This window comes from Camarhynchus parvulus, chromosome 3 (assembly GCF_901933205.1).
Source record: "Camarhynchus parvulus chromosome 3, STF_HiC, whole genome shotgun sequence".
In the NCBI taxonomy this organism is placed as follows: Eukaryota; Metazoa; Chordata; class Aves; order Passeriformes; family Thraupidae; genus Camarhynchus; species Camarhynchus parvulus.
Window position 1 is genome coordinate 23,235,918 of NC_044573.1, and position 18,221 is coordinate 23,254,138.

Sequence of the window (18,221 nt, forward strand, 5' to 3'; positions counted from 1 at the left end):
GCACTGACCAGCATCACCTTCAGCCTGGTGTCCTTAGGGTTGCAGGGGAGACATGTCAAGAGCTTTCATCTTCACTTAGACCAAAATAAAAATGTATTCTATTTTTCTCTGTATTGTCCGAGCCTACTGCTTTATCTCAGCTCATTTTTCAGATCTTTCTCCCCAACTTCAGTGTGTCTTTTTAAGTGGAAAGCTGAGGTCTCCTGTAATCAGCTTCAAACAGGTGGTCACAACTCACATCACATCTGGGAGAAATCTATGGTGGAATTAGTAATACTGCCATGAGCATTCATTGCCATGAGACAAAGCCTGAAAACAAGTGGGCCTGTTTCCAGTTGAGAGTTTCAGGTAAGTTTGTATAAGGAGCGAAGGGGGTTGGATGTGCAGTGAGATGCTGGTGAAGAATGTCAGAGAGGTACTTTCAACATGAGATAAAGGAGTTCAGTGTGGTACTATTATTTGTGATTTGCCCTGCCTCTCACTGCTTCACTGAGGCATTTTGCTTAGTCCCCCTGCCAGCCATTATCAAGTTTCCCAAAGGTTCGTGAGATTTGTGGGAATGGTGGAGTGGGGTGCAGGGAGGACAGCAACCTGGCATGAAGGCAGCTCTTCCTTTTGCAGGTACTGTCTGTGGTGTGGCAACCACAGGAGACACTCATCTGGGGCAGGACCTGACCATGGTAAGTGCACAGTGAAGACCTTGTCCCTGCCTCTGAAATTCACCTTATCAACTTGTACCAAGAGGATTTGTAATTCAAAGCATATGGAAGGTGGCAGTGAATATCCAGAGATCATATTATGTTACCTGTCAGGAAATAATAATGTGAACAGTGATGATGGGAACACTGATGTTCAGATTTAGTAGGGAGAGCTTATATTGTATTCTTTAGCATGAAATTCTGTGAAGGCTTAACTACAAACAACTATTGGTGGAGGAGGAAGAAAAAAATGGAGTGGCAAGACTGTTCACAAGTTTTTTAGAGGAAAACTTATCCCTAACCTTTTGGTCCAAATGTGAAATGGCATTGAAGAAGTCAAACAGATTTAGGTTGAAAAGACTCATCTAAAGTTTTCATCAATAGACTGCAGAAACATAAAATGGGACTCAAAGAAGAAGAGGAACATTGGTGGAAAGAATGCAGTATATAAAGACTTCACAGTCATACTCTGCTTAATGTTTTTTGAGATGTGATCATTGAATCTTTTTTTTTTGGTCATGAAAATATATTTTTTTCCTCTTTTTGTGGTTTAAGCAGGAGTGAAACATTTTGGGCTGGCCTCCTCTAGAGCTCCCAGGGCATGCAGGATCCCTGTCCTTCCTTCAGTTCAGACATGGGCCTTGGCATTTGAACTCTGACAAGTAGGTTTCTTACAAGTAAGTACAAGTGATGTTTTTTCTAATTGGAATGGATGCTTTTAAGAGGTGCATTTAAAAACATGTGAAGGAAACAAGATGTTGTGTTCCTTCCCTTTGTGCTGTACAGTCAACAATTGCCTTAGTGTAAAAAGTGCCCCACTTCTCTCCAAACTGATGGGAAATATAATTCAGTAGGAGCCACCCTCATTATAAAACTGTCTTTGATGTCAAGCCAGAGGGCAAACAACACATTTATTGGAAATTGTGTCTTTTAAACAAAAAATCCCTGCTAACCACAGTTTTTCAGCAAATGACTGGGAGGCTGAGAAAGAAGACTAAACTATCCAGTGGCTACTTGAAATGATAAAGTCAGAATCTGATCTTACTTAGTTTGATTTTACCAGTGTAGATCAGTTGATCTTTGATTTATGTTCACATAAAACAGTATCAGACTGTTAGATTTTCAACAAAGAAAGAACTCAGTAAAACCTACCTTTTGGACCTAAATATTTGAGCCATATAAGTGAGGAAAAATACACTGATTTTCCCATATGTACATGACCATGTGAGCATGTGTAGGTTCCTGTGAAATTTAAACAATGACAACATGAAAACTTATCTTTCTTTTAGATGGAAGCTTTAACACGATACAGAAAATTAAAGACATTGTTTAATAAATAATGCCAGGAAGGCAACATGAATTATACATATTTACACTCAGTGTTTAATAGGTATAATGCCAGTCCTATTTATCATCCTTCTGCCAACTTCAAGTATGCCCTAAGAACAAGTTCCAGTTTCAATACTACAAGTACCTGGCATGTATGAAGATAATGGTACAAATTGGTATTTATGAATTACAGCTTTCCATAAATAGAGTAGAAGGAATGCAGAGCAGCCAGTCAGACAAATAGATGACCAGGGGCACAGTGGCACTTTCAGAAGTGGGTGTATTTAATGTTTTATACAAGACCTTGGGTTTGTGAAGTTCATGACCTATGAAAAGCCCCATATGACTTACTTCTTGGGCACAAGCTGTTGATCATCATGTATGATACTATTTCGACATATTTTACCATCCTGTCCTTTAACCCCCGTGAGATACAAACCTAAAGCCTGTTTAAAGAATGGAAGTGCTTCAATTAAATGTCAGGTTTTTATTTGTACATGGCTCTGATTTGTGATTCATTATAGAACTTTGGTCAATGGCAGCTCTTAAGCACAAAGAGTATTACAGAGGCAAAAAATAATGCACATTCATGCAGTGAATTTGTGAAGAGACTCTGCACTGTCTACCTGGAGAATTGAAAAGTTTAATGACTTGGATTGAGGGTCAAAGTGGCAGATGTGAAAAGAAATCACCATTTTGGTGCCTTACATTGCAACACATGTTCCATGGCCTATAACTATTATGATATACAGTCCATTTCTTAGAGACTGAGCTCCTGGAATTGTGTATTCATAGGTGAACAAACTCCTCTTTGCCTCTTTTTACCAGCTACTAAAGTGTAGGAGTAAAATAGAGCTCTGTGAGTATAATAATACTCTTGCAATTCAGAAACCAGGGCAGCTGTGGTGCAGTGGATTCTGCATGGCTTCTGTGCAGTAACAATCAATGGGCAAGAATTGGTGGCTAAAGTTAGCACTAATTCCGAAGTGGATGTTGAAGCTAACCAAAAAAAATCACTGGATGGCAAACATGTCTCATTCTAAAAGTAATAGGAAAGAGACATGAGAACTATATAGTAAAAAAAGGTGTAAGAAAAACAGAAATACTATTTTTATAATAATTGTATAGTTTGCTGTAGGGGAAAAACAAATATGCAGTCCAAAAATTCCACCCTACATCTCAGGGGGAGATTAGCTCTTACCTCTCCAAAGTCACCAGCCCATGTAATACAAGTTCACAGTTTCTTCAGTACCCTTTGCAATTTATTTCTCTCCAGGTTTCAGTCATCCCATTCTTGCTCAGAGGTGGTGGGCTCCTTGTGTGTGAGAGAAGAAAACTGCAGCAATGCTGTCACTGCTCAGCCAGCCTTGGTTCTTGCCTCATGTTCCAATTCCCTCACCACAGAGAGATTGCCTGGGTCAAATTCAGTGTGTAAACTTAGTGTTCCTGATAAAAATTACTACAGACTGTTTTCTTATGATGAGATAAAACACCCTCCAATGCCATCTAGTGATGCTGATAGAATCTTATTTAGAACCACAAACCTTGTGCATTCCAAGTAAATGTTACATGTGTCTATACTATGAAGTATAATCATGCTTTCAGAGCAAACCTAGAACAGGTTTTTCTTCAATTAATTTCAGCAGTTTCTACTAATTTACTTAGGTAATTTCCTATACAGTTGTATATGGCCTTTTTTTTTCCCCTCTAAGTTGCTTGGTGATGTAAGAGGCAGCTGAATCTGCTCCAGCTGTCACCTGGGACCTTGGTGCCATATGCTATGTTGGTTGCCCTTTATTCAAACTCTATCACAGGGCAATGTGAAGCTGCCCGTTCAGTACCTTCCAAGGGGCACAAAGCTTGCTTTAAAGCAGAGTTCCAAATGCAGAATCCTACAGAAAAATGCTAATAATTAAAAAAATGCACATTGTTTATTGTAGCAAACCATATATGAATGGCATCAAATTTCTGTTGCCATGTCCTTTCCAAGCTGAGGCTGATAAGATTTCATGCCGCTACAGAAAATCTGGGGAGGGGAACACAGAGGGGATGGAGAAGGGAATGGCAAATTTGCTGTGTTTAATGTATTGGACACCATCTGTATTTTATTCAAATAGGGTTATATATTTTGTGAAAATAAAAACCAGCCTCATGAGTCAGTGTGTGCAAGGCAGTCACTTGAATATATATAATGGGAAACATGTTTTAGGCTGGAAGTTGCAAAGGGAAATCAAATGTTTGAAGTGTCAAAGTTGGAAAAATATAAAATACGCCTGACACCGTAGCTATTGAAGCCAAAATGAATAAATCATCATCTCAGGAAAGAAAACCCCACCAAGTTCTTGGCTATAACCTTCATTTTCCTACACTCAAATAAAATTACATACAACCTGATAATTTAACCAGACTTGTCAATAAGAACTGATGGCTTCAGCAGACACTATCACTTCATGCTTCAGTGTAGACTTCAGAAGCATCCAGTAATTTATCCAAGAAATAAATTTAATGTCAAACTTGTCTCTTCAAATTGATAGATAGAAGAACCTTACACAGTGGAGCTGATGTGAAATATACCATATTGCAGAACACTAGAGTAAAATTAAATTAGTGCCAGCTCAGTAGTTTATTCCCCACGTACAGCTTTTCCTGAGCAGTTACAGAAGAAGCATTTTAGTATCTTTCTCAGTAGTGCAAGCATGAATTCCAAGAAGGAATTCGAGAGAAACTTTGAGGTTATAATATTAGGAGCCTGGGTTTACACTCCAACTTCTTTTGCAGTCTCAGTATTGATTCAGGTCAAGTTTTAAGTAATTTTCTCTTCAGAATAGTCTGTGTGTCAGAAATGTGATTTGCAAACATAGTAAGACCTATCTGGGGAGAATTACTGGGACATGGTGTTTTCTGGCTTTGTGTGCATCAAGGTTTTATTTATAACAAACAAAGCAGCCTGATGGAGAGATGAGAGATACTTTAGCTGCAATTTGATATGCTATTATCTGGGCAAATTGAGGCAATTAATTTACTGTTTTAGATGCATTCGTACCTGTTTATTTATTTGTCAGAAGGAATAGTCCCTGAAAGTTGCTGATCAAACTAATGATTCATTTTTATTTGCTGAAAATATCCTAGCTGGCCTTTTACTTGCAAAAAATATGCAAGTTGGCCTAAAGTTTCTGCTGTGTAAAGCTTGAACTGAATGCACCAGCAGAGGAGTGATCAGCACTGGATATGGCATCCCAAATCTCCCTTTCCCTCTGGCCCTACTACGTGTTGTAAAAGGCTTTTCTTGCTTGTTTAAGGTTTTGTACAGGTCTTAGAGGACCATGATCTCCTGGAGATCTGTCATAGGGCTTCACCCACTCTGTTCTTTCTAATTTCTGTCCCTTTCCCAGCTGTGACCCACAGTGAGCAGCGCAGATTCTCGGCCATGGCTTCACCCTGTGAGAAGAGCCCAGCTTTGCCCCATGGATTACGTGTAGGTGTGCATTGGACTTGTCCTGAATGGTGCCAGGGAGGCAAGCTGGGCAGATAACACAAACTCCAGCTCCTTACCCTGCACTAAGCAGCACCTGGATTTTGAAGTTTGAGTTGATTTTGATTTTGAGGTCACGTGAAGTTTGAGCTGCAAAGCTGCGGTGACACTGACAGTCTGTCATGCAGGCAACTTTCATCTGCTCCAAACTGGCCTTGCTGGGGCTGGCTAATCAGCCAGTGCCCCTGGCTGCAGTGTCTGACAGTGTCCAGCAATTGACCTCGAGGGAAAGAGTAAGTACAGAGCTGACCTTTCCTCTCACAGTCTCCTCCTCTCTGTCAAGCAGCCGATCAGGATTTCCACGAGCTTAAATTATTAAACCATCTCCAGACCTTGTCTGTAAGAGTGTTATATCACTTCTCTTGGCAGCTGTGGCAGGACCAGTATCTCCCACTTTGAAAATAAGCTCTTCAGCTTAGTTGCAGAACACCAATTTTCTGCTGCTGTGTATGCACCAAGACATAGTGTTTTTCTGTTGGCATGATATCTTAATTAAATCTACAAATGGAGCACATCTTTAGTGTTTTCAGCAATTTTTTTCCTCTGTGAATTGCTTTCAGAATTTTTTTGTCTGTCAGCCAGAAATGCTGTCCAAAGGAAGTTGGAAACCATGCTCAGCTTAGAATCTTGAAACTAGCAGGTACAGTCCACAGAAAGCCATTCAAAACATTTGTTTAGCAAAACCTCATTCTCCCCACAAAGAAGTTAGGGTTTTTCACCATAGTGGCAGATTAATTTCAATGTCTAGCAGTGGATATTTCTACAGGCAGATTGGAATCTCTCATTGTTCTCCCCAACAGTTATTTCAGAAAGTTTCTGAAAGCACGTCTGCTAATGGAACTAAAAAAGGGTGCAATACTACAATCTTTTTGGCATATGTTACTAAGCAGCAAGTTTCTGATTTTTCTGGGCATAGTTTGTAAAAACAGCTGAGGCAGATTCAGTGTGATCTGACACTGTAGTACAGGATCTCCAATCTCAGTTTTTGAGTTTTTGTCCACAATTATGAATGGATAGGCTTATAGGTTGAAGTATTTCAGGAGTTATGGTGAGGTAACTGAATTCTGAATTTGGACTATAAATTTCAGATGACTGTGTGGAAATGAGATGTCTACTGTGTATATGTTTTTTACAGTAATGCTGTTAAATTCCCTGTTTGGAAGGCTGAGTTTAAAAGCATGTCCAAAACTTTCTCTTTTGAGGTCACTTGCTATTTAAATGGACTTACACATTTATATACATGAAATTGTTTTCCAGTCTCTAGTTGCACTTAATGAGATGAACTTGAGAAGCTCAGCAATCAAAGGTATTAGTTACCCTGCTTCATACGCCGAATACCTTTGCTGTAAATGAGCATAAGAGATCTGATCCTCTTTTCAATCTGGGTGAAGATTTTCTAAACAATTCTTTATCTCTAAATGTCTAAGTTTCACAGATATAGTTATCCAGCTTTCTGGTAAATGTAGAAGACTACTAAGAGCTAAATACAAAGGAATTGGACGAGATACCCTTACCCTTGAAAGCAATCCTTGAGAACAACCTGCATCCTATCTCCAAACCAGAAAAATACTTGTGAAAAACTGCAGGGGTGCAGAAAAGAGATGATGAGGAGAGAGCAAAGCCTGCCTACTTTCCCTTAACTGTTGTGTTCCCTGGTGGAACCCTACTCAAAAATCTTACCTCTGTCATGTGAGGTGCATAAGAGGCAAAGGAGGCTTAAGACATTTACATTCCAGCTCCTTTAACTTGCCTTTCTTCCTCCTTTTGGTTTCTTTCTCTCTATCAAATTAACACTATCATTTTTATACAGCACTTGTATGTGAATTGATGACTTAAATTGGAGTTACATGTGAATTGATGACTTAAATTGGTTTTGTCACAGAAAGGTCAAATTCCTCCTGCAGCCCACCCTTTCTGAGCAGGACTGCAAAATGCGGGCTCCTCATGCAGCCTTTGCTCTCAGGCAAGTCCCAGCCCAATACAAACAAAGCTTTTGACTTCAGCGTGCCTGCTCTTGTGAATAAGGCCTGTAAGATACAGCCTGTACATTCCAAATTGCCTCTTTTTTTGTGCCATTCACACCAGGGATTAATATCTATGGGAGGCTTTTGTGAAGCTTTCACCCTCTTGCCCTTCCATAGCCCAGCAGTAGCTATGATTTCAAGGATGCAGATAGATTTTTTTTCTCCGTACTCCCCTTTGTAAAACAGCTCTTTAATTGAGCTTGGGGAAACTGAAAATTTGCTTCCAGCCTGTAATTTAAAGTCCTGAATTGCCTTTATTTGAATTCTGATGGAAGGTTGGAGAGCCAGTGCTTTTCAGTTCCCACTCTCTGTTGATACTTCTCTGCCCTCTGTCAAAATTTCAAAATTAGAGAATGGCAGTGGCTGCAGAATACAAGCTGTCCATTAGCTCACCTAAGAAATGATGCATTGAATATTCATTGTTCCCTCTTGCAAAATGTCATTTTTCCATGAGTACAGCTTAAAGCAGTTCAGAGAATACATTTGCATAAACCATTTGTCAGAAACAGAAGACTCTTTGTGAAGAACTATTAAGAAACCACATAATCTACTTTTCTGTTCTTATGTAAGTTCCAGGGAGAAGACAGAGCTCCTTTGTAAACAGAATCTAAATACAAGTGCTGGGTATGTTTTTTCTGCAATCAAAATTCCATAAATAATAAAATTGGAGTTCAAAACCAGAAGGACCTGAAATTGTTAAATGTAATGTTAATGATTTCCTGGCAGTATATGAGATTCAGAAAGTTTAACACTATTAACACCCACGCTATTTTGACTGAGCCGAACTCCCCCTCTGCAGGTCTGCTAAATAAAGCTGTAATTAATCTGCAATACAAATTTGGATATCTCCAGTTCCTGGGGAAAAGCATTTTTATAATACATCAGGGGAAGCTGATTCTGTAAATTCAGTTGTGGGTTTTAATAGCCTTCATAATTCATTGCTGTCTCAATGATTTTCTGCATTTATTGCCTGTCTGAGCCCTTTTGTCGAGATAGGTGGCCTTGAAGGTTGCTTTTTTAATTGGTACCACCTTTCTTCTTTAATGTTTCATTGCTCCACCCCAGTAGCTGATCTTGTGCACACTTAAAGAGGCCCTCCAGCACCTCCACGATCACACGGATTGGGGTAAGTAAGCCAGATAAGTAAAGGCAAACAAAGCCCAAGTGTGGCACACTGAGCAGCCAAAGAGATTACTGCTCATGCGATTAACATCTTTTCATGCCCCTTCTCCCACCGCAAGATGGTCTTGTTTCCTTTTCACTGGACAACACAGTTCAAGTATTTACTTGTTGCATTTCCCCGCAGTGAATTACTCAGGCGTTCCTACCACTCCCTGGGAGCCCCTCCCGTGCCTGGCTGTGCTGCAGAGGGAGGCGCAGGGGCAGTGCTGCTCAGCGGGGAGGCACTGCCAGAAAAGCTCTGCATGTGCTCTGCTAGGCAGCCTGGCAGAGAGCACGTTTGTGTAATGGCCTTCTGTTTTTATTAATGGATAACTCCTTGCCTGAAATGAAATGTGAAACCTCCGCAGATAACGGGTGCCTTCGGCGCATGGTGACAGTCATCTGGACTAGCAGAAAGCAGCCAGTTACCTGCAATTATTATCAGCAGAAGTCATATGGACTAATTATATGTCACCTTTAGTCCCAGAGTCCAGGTCTGCTGCCAGCATTCATTTACACTGGCCAGCCGTGCAGGTGCTGAGTGCCTCCTGATACCAGGCAAAGTCACGGTGCCCTGGTGTTTCCTGGGGCACTGCTGGGCCTGGCTGCAAGCCCCACAACACTGTTTTCTCTGTGCCTGGTTTTCCAGCTGATTACATTCCAGAAGACAAAGAGAAAATAAATAAGTTGATAAAGTTAAAGTGAAGAAGAAAAGAAATAGAAAAATATTGGAAGTAGTACCCAACACAGGAGGTCTGGTTTAAATCCCCCACATTTAAATGGTTGTGTGATATTTTATAATTGTATAACAGTTCTAGATCCAGCACAGCAGCCATACAGCAAATGTTCTGTGTGACTGCACTGCACTGCAGACTAAGCCCAAGCTTAAGTAGGTAGAAACATTCCTCACTATTCACCCCTTACAGTATATCCTGGATTTGGGCCTCAAATCCCTACTACATCAACTTCTTAGTTAATTGCACCAAATAATACACATTCAGCAAGAGAAACTGAGATCCCTTTTCCTTGGGAACTAAGGATAATGTTTCCTAATGAATTCTGCTAGTGTCCTCCCTGGATTTGAAATTGATTTCTTTGGCTCACAGCTGTTTGGTGTTTGCTTTCCATAATGTTTGTATGATCAGACTTGACCATCTGAAATATCTGCAGAAAGTGGATTACTAGAAAACTTGAGGAAACACATTGTGACTTACACTTTAAATGATACCTTCTGGATGTATTGGTTCACAGATTCAGTGCTGAAGCAGAGCCAAATCAACCCTAGGCCTTTTCACCAATCTCTACACAGCACAACCCAAATGCACTTGTCAGTGACTCCAGTAAAAATTAAAAGTGCATCTGAGAGAGTGGAATGAGTTATGATTGAAATGCATACATTGAGAAAAGAGGGAAATTTCATCCAAGTCTTATGGGCTTGCTGCAATCCTGACTGAGACTGCAGGTAATTTTTCCTATGGGATTTTGCAGTCCAAGATGTAGTGTGCTTCCCATGCCTTCTTCTGTCTCTGTCCCCCACTTCCTGTGCTCCCTCAGGTTGCTACTGCCCCTGGTGGGATGTGCCAGCATGAGGTGAGAACAGAATTAAAACTGTCCACCAACCTTCTTTACCAAGCCAACCAAGGAACAAACCAATGCAAATCAAAATAGCATTTGGTGGAAAAAGGAATTCTTTAGTTGTAACTTATATTGTTTAACACCTTTGTTAGGAACATGGAGAGTGGGGTTGAGTGTACCCTCAGCAAGTTTCCCAACACCAGCAAGCTGTGTGGTGTGGTCAGCAGGCTGGAGGAAAGGGATGCCATCTAGAAGGACCTGGACAGGCTTGAGAGGTGGGCCCATGAGAACTCTATGAAGTTCAGCAAGGCCCAGTGCAAGGTCCTGCCCCTGGGTGGGCAGCAATCCCAAGCACAGACAGAGGCTGGGCAGAGAGTGGATTAAGAACAAGCCCTGAGGAGAAGGTTGTAGATTGTGTGGGTTGATAAGAAGCTCAACAGGACCCAGCAATGTGCAGTTGCAGCTCAGAAAGTCAGCTGTGTTTGGGGCTGCACCAAATGCAGCATGGGCAGCAGCCAGAGGGAGGGAGGGAGGGGATTCACCTCATGAGGGTTTTCAACAGCAGATGAGTCTTAAACTCACATTTTCTCTTATCAGCATACCTCTCTTTTGAGCTCTGATACATAACAGCTCATCCACTACTAGTCAACAAAGCTGGTTCGATAATCGATGGTGCAGGTAGAAAACGAAACAATTAACTCTGAGGCTAATAATAGAATTATATCCCACATGCTTATTCTATCTATAAATCTGAGAGCTTTAAAACAGCTGTGGGCTTTAAGCAGATCATTTACTTTTGATTAGAAACAACGTTTAGCTTAACATCCATGGATTCAACAGATAGCATCCTTGCCAGAATGCAAAATTGTGCCAGATAATAATCTTTTCTTGTACAGTGTTAGTGCTCATGGCTGGGGTGGATCAGGTGGCTTCAAACTCCATTGCTCTGTGGTGGGTGTGAGCTTTATGTTTGAAAAGTTTGTGAAATAAACTGGCTGGACATCAGAGTACTCACTTTCATCAATAGCAATGTTTTGTTCTGTTTTTAAATGTTCCTTAACTGTGGTTTTCTGGCTGCTTCTGCAAAGTCCCAGCAAGAATACAATTTTCCTGCTAGATTGTTGAACTGATAGTTATCACATGGGATTTTCACGCTGTAATTTTTGAAGAGTTTATTGCAGCCAGACAATAGCTGTCACATATATTTAGCAAAAGTCAATACCTAAACTCTTCTGAAAATCTCAGGCTTTCCAACGAAGTTGAAATTTGGGTTTCTGAACCATCCAACAAATTATTTTACTGAGTAACTGTGCATGACAATGTATAGAGGGCAAATCTATGTACATTTTGTGTACTATTGGTCTTCTGGCTGCAGAAGCATGGCTTTGGTGCAAAGAATTTGGGCAGCCAGCTGGAAAAATGTTTGTTCTTTAGAGACATAGAATGAAACAGTATGAAAATAATACTTATATTGAAAGTGTGTCCCTCTTTGACCCTTTTCAGGGATTTTCTTCTAATTTTTACATTCTTTATATTCCATATTTATATGATTTAAAATTGTACTTGCATATTCCTCCTCTCATAAATATGTTAATTGGACATAAAATTGTATTGTGCTACCAAAGAACAAACACTCCAAATGAATAGTCTGTTTTGTGTCTTGCTGCAGAGAGGGGATCAATATGGCCCCCAAATGCAAGAGGTTCTGGCAAATAGGATTACAAAATCAAACTGTGTCTGTTGGAATTTTTTTACAGGACAAAGGCCTGCCCAGAACCACAGGTTTTTGCAAGCTCTTGCACCCATTCTCTCCTTCTAGTCTGACTTGTATCCAAAATAAGGTGCCAGCAGTCAGCAAGTTCTGTGTATCTTGCAGAAGCACTAACTTGTTGGCTGAGTGATGACTCCAGACTCAGCATTCCCTCAGCTCTCACTTGTGACAGGGATTGCCAAAGCTAGTGGGGAACCAGATAAGGGTGGCGGAACAAGCACCAAGTACTCCTTTGGATTCCTTTTGAATACTTGAACAGTGACACATCATATGGCCTTGTGTTCCTTAGATAGCCTAAGGCTGTGCCTCTGCTGGGGGAGAATGCAGAGTCATTATTTCTCACTCTGCTTTCAAGCATGAAATTATAAACTCCCACGTTGTGCCAGCATTTAAGAGTTTGTTACTGCAGCAGGAATCACGATTACCAAGATCACCTTTTTTCAGGACCTGACGGAATACTGGGTGCACAGACTGGCTATAGCCTGGGCATCTTCTGAGTTTTAAAGGAAGAGGCAAGATGAGTGCATCAGGATTATGGTTCTGTTTTTTAGAGAAGGTTAGGACATTGCTCTGGCACAAAGGGAGGGAGCATGATCTCCTGGAGACATCTCTGCCCAAGCGCTTAGCGGGGCTATTCCTTAGGTGTTGCCTGAGCCTCCCCATTTCTTCTGGCTCTGCTGTGTTTATGGTGGTGCCACAGGGAAGTGTCTAAAGCTGCATCCAAACCAGCTTGGTCAGCTGGGATTGCAGATGAAGGCTTGGGAAAAAGCAACACACTTTAAACGAGTTCTTCCATGACAGATGCAGGGTGGGTGGAAGCTTCCCAGGAAAGTGGTGGATATGTTTATTTGGCAAGAATTCATTCTAATAGTCCCAAGACACCCATGATACCTTAAATCCAAGCAGAAGAGTAACTGTCACATGTAATACCATCACCTAGGACATCCCTCCAACCTGCTGAATTTACTGCTTTTCCGGTCATTGATCTATCTGGGAATCCTTTTCAAATTCATGTGAGTTTTATTAAATGTTGGGTAATATGTGACCCCATCAAGTGAATGCAGTGTCCACTTGGGAGACTTTTGTTCTATTCAAACCTTTGTTGACAATGCAGCGAGCTCTGCTCCGGGCTGCCAGGGGGGCGGGCAGCCGGGGCCGAGTGCGCTTTGATTGATTTGCACAATAGGAACGAAAATATTCCCGAAACACTTGAGATCACTCAACTCTTCCTGCCAGACTTCCATGAAATATAACATGCAATCAATTTAGCTTACAGCCAAATTCTCCCCTTTCGGCCCCCTCTTTCCTTTGGTGTGTCAGCGAAGATAAATGAAAGAAGCAATAAGGAGTACAAACAGCAGTAGCCACGAAAGCAGCAATTGCTTGTGTAGGGGGGACTCATGGTGCCAGGCCAGAGCAGAACCCACAACAACTTGACCAAACACAGCAATGAATGAAAGGTCCCTTTGAAAGGGCAAAAGAAAGACCGCGTTGACCTCTTTGCAGAAAGAGGAAACTTCAAAGGCTTTACAAGAGTTAAAAGACCCAGTTACACGCAGCAAAACCGACTTGCATTGGATGCTAACACAGTGAAACTAAACAACCTCACAGTAAGAGATAGAGCAGAAGGTGGGGTGGAGGGGGCATATTTCCCCTAGCCACTGGAAAAATGTGGAAAAGGCTAATTCTGTCCGTTTGGTGTTAGGTGTAAGGTTCATTTGAAAGCCATACATGACAGGAAAACAGAAATTTAGACAGAACTCCTAACAGGCTTTGGGAAAGTCAGGCACATATTTTCTTTTCATTTTTCTCATCAAGAAGTGTTCTCGTTGTGTGCTTCTTTTGGAAACATTTGGCAGCTCCTTAAGTATGACAGAAAATGTGTCTGAGGAAGTTAGAACTAATGAAACTGGGTATTTAACAGAGAAGCTTCTGAATGATCCAAGTTTGCATATGATTTATGAAAACTGCAATGAAAGGGGCAAAAAAGTGCTCATAGCCTGAGATAGTTGCACTCTGCTGTTTTTCCTTATGCAAGGTATTTTACTTGCTCAGCACAGCTTGGAAGGTATTTGGTCACACGTGTGGTTTTAAGCGAGAGAGAGAGCTGCTGGCTGCAGGGACATTGTTTGTGCTGGGGTTAGGCAAGTGCAGAAAACCTTTTGCTAGACAGCAAGGTCTGTCTCTGAATTCCAAGGATTTGAGAGCAAGTAAGTCACAGCACTTCAATGAACAAAGACTTTCCTCTTTAGTCTGCTCTAGTTGGGAAAGATAAGACCTCAAATGGAATCTACTTCAAGACTAGATTACACATTAAGATAAGCATAATGCGATAAGGACCAACTGACACAGCTTCTGTAAGGGCAAGTTGTGCTGCTCTATCTTTCAAGAATTCTGTGCTGAAAGTGCATAAAGTAAGAGATGAAATGTATCTTTCGAACATAATTTACATGGAATTTCAAGAGACTTCTGACAGGACCCTTTGTGAGAGGTTTTGAAATAAAATAAAATAAATAGAAAACCACGTGGCCAGCCTGTAGGATGCTTGAAATTCATAGCAGATAGCCAATCTTAAACCAAAAGAGTAATGAGAGAACGTATAGGATTTCTGTTTATTATTTGAATTACTTTGAAAAAGGAGTTTTAATGCAATTTGTTAACAAATTATTCTGGATCAGTTACAACTAAAAAAGACCATTAGACACTCCTAAAAGTACTTGTATTTGCCCAAAACATTCATTCTTCCATCCATCTATCAGCATTCTGGCAGATGAAAATGACTATGTGTTAGAAAATATGATAAAATTCTCCTTATCGTAGTGGATTTTGATCTAACATGGTTCCCTGAGGAGCCAGATATGAATCACTGAGAGTATCACAGATTAATGAATATGCCTTTCCAAAATAAACTAAGAAAGAGACGGGTTAGAGAAATACTTTACAAAAGTAATACCTCGCTGTAATAATGATTTAATAGAAAACCAGAAATTATAGATTCCCTGTTGCACCACAGTTCAGTTTTGGATGCCTCAATTTAGATGAAGATGCTATGCAGAGAAAGCCTCTGGAGAAGAATGACAAACCCAGTCAGAGTTATGTGAAGATTTGCTTGAATGATAACTCTAGCTATGGGCATTTGACATATAAAGACAAGGTTAGCAAAATAGCAGGCAAAATACACTTTCATAGATAAAGCTTTGGAGTGCCCACATTCAGAATTGTGGGTTACCAGATGCAGGGTCAGTCTTTTGCAGCATGAGAGACGGGTGCCCTTTTTCCTGAGAGCCATTGGTGTTGTCTTTTGCAGCTACCTTCTGCAGATTTTTACAAAGTAGTCCATGTATCCCTTTATCCACGGCCCATGAGCTGAAAATGGCTGGCTTAATGAGACTAAAATGCGATTTCAAACACAAAATAATGAATGTCAATAGGAAGAGTAGCCGTCCATTTCTTTCTTCTTTGCTCCACTGTATAAACATTTCAAGGCAATTGATTAAACTCAGATTCAATACATCCAGGACATCTCAGTTAAAAGAAATACTGCTTTATTTAGTTTTAGTAGTAGCCAATTTGTAATTCATTGACACATGTCCTCCATGGATCTTGTGTAGAAGAAGGTTTTTATTCAGGTTTTCAAATCTACATGGGAACTTTTCAGTTTTAGGACAATTTCTCAGTTGGTAAGGATTCAACCTTTTTTTTTTTTTTAAGTGCCAAATAAAAATCTCTTAATCTATTAAAAAATCTATAAAATCTCTAAATCTATAAACATGTAAAAATAATGTCCTTAAATATTTTGCCAGGGATAGAAATTCCATAATATAATTTAGCAGAACTTTGTCCTTTGGTCAGCAATATAAGTGCTCTGAGGAATTTATACTCCTGTTTTACTGGAATATAAGACAATATGTTTGGAATAAAATATCTGTTTATAAATCACCATTTTTCTAGAATGCCACTGATATCAAAGTCCAGAATGACTAAGACATTAATGCAATATTGTCTGTTGGTGTGGTTTCATTTTTCTCTGCACATATCAAACCAATAAAATGAGATTAATATCTAGGTAAAGCTTTGTGAATGCACTGTTTTAAACTAGTGTATTTGTATTAAACATGGTATGAAAATAAGAAGCTACTGCCTTCTTTTCTGCCTTGGTGAGCTGTTATTTTGATACTTGCAAGTGGATAGGAGTAAATGGTACATGCTTCAGCCTGTTGACTCACAGCCACTGACTATTCTGACATGGGTAACTCCAGTAGCATGAAGATTGATTGCCCTGGTGCATAGGCAGCAGCTGCCATTTGCAAATGCCAGCCAGTGCTCCTCATGGGGATTTGTGACAGAATACAGAAATAAGCCAGAATTACTTCCATTAGCTGAATACATGCCTTTTTTTTTCTTGTTTTGCAGTCGCACTCTGTGTCCCCACAATAATCTTTTTTAAAACACTGGCTGATTTTAAGTAAATTTGACAGAGGCAGCTGATATTTAAAAGGCAATTAAGTTCTTACAAATAGTGTCAAAATCAGTGATCAAATAGAAGAGAGAGAAAGAGGTTTTTCAAGTGTCCTGTCTAAAGGAGAGGCTGTCACATATATTTATTATACATCAAGGGATGTATACAACATCTAAAATCTAAATGCTCAAAACCACCAGGATTTTGTAATTGTCAGATTCAAGAAATGCCTTCTGTAGCCAGCCTGGCATATGTGTGTCAACTCCTGTCATGTTATCATCTTGTGATCACAGAGTTGTGCTATTTCTGTGGCAGCTTGGCACTGAAGAGTCAAGCCATAAACAAATTTCTCTCTTTTCATACAGCTGCAGTTCACTTGATTTAAAATTAACAGCGAAATAATAACTTGGTGTTTTATTTAACAAGGTGAGGTCATGCTGGAACCATCACCCAAGTAGTTCTGTTTAGCTTGGACCCTGCTGCAGGGTTTTTAACAGTGTGGGTATCTGTGTGCCCATTGATATATGTGTGTGTGTGTGTATGTGCATACATTTTATATGGTGTATATCCTTTAACCAAGACTCTCAGGTTGGGAACTTTCTTCAGCACATATTTCTGCCAGCTTTACACACAGTGAATACTATCTATTGGTGACTTACTCCATTGGTTTTATATCAGATTGCTCATAGATTAAAGAGCTAATCAGCAGGAGGCAAAAGTGCTGTCAAGTTTTTCAATTTTATCACAAAGTCTTGAGATATTTGTTTTTTTCTGTGCCCTAGCATCTGGGATAGTGGAAGTTTGTGAGAATCTAAGCTTCCATTAAAACTAGGGACTCTTAATGGCAACTCAGACTTGCTCACCTTCCAGGCTGTGGATCTAAGTTGAAAATATGAAGCAAATAACCTCAGAGGGTCAAGATATGAGAAGTCAATTATAAACATTTTTCTTTCTTGAGACATTCTCATAATGTCTCATAATTTTCCAGTGTCAGTGATGAATGAATAGGAATGTCAGAATTTCTTCCTCAGCTTTAAAATGCTATGGGGTGACTCCAGCAAAGATGAAATATAGACATTTGGTTTTCTTCACAAAGAGATGGATCAGCATGAACAATATGTGGGGCCGAAACAACAACAAAAAGTACTTTTATGAACTGAGCAGAAATATGGCCCTTCATCTATGACACCTCTCAGAAGTATTAATCTCCTGCCTGGAATCAGATTCCTGGGACTGTATCAGTATCCTCAATGAGTACAAGCACATGTCTCTCCTCATTCAAGACAAGCTCTGGTGTATGGTTTTCCTGATGGTGGTTTTACCAAACATTGTATTTCAGTGAAAGAAAAAGATTGAAAAGCTAGAAGGATCTATAAAACAAGGACATACCTTGTGTGCAGCCTAGAGAATACTAAAATGGCAAAGCACTGATGGGAGAAGGGATTCATAACTTTGGAAGGAGTCCCTCCTTTTCTTTGGGTTCAGGGAAGGTCTAATCAAATTGCACGACAAATAGAGTTGTATCAGACAAATTTTACTCCATCAAGTGTAGAGGAAACTGAGTAAACATTAATGGCAAATTTGTTGTTTTAATGGTTAACATACCCTCATAATACTATGCAAAGTAGTAGTGGCTTGCTAAACAATTCACTGTTTTCTTTCTCTGTTCTTG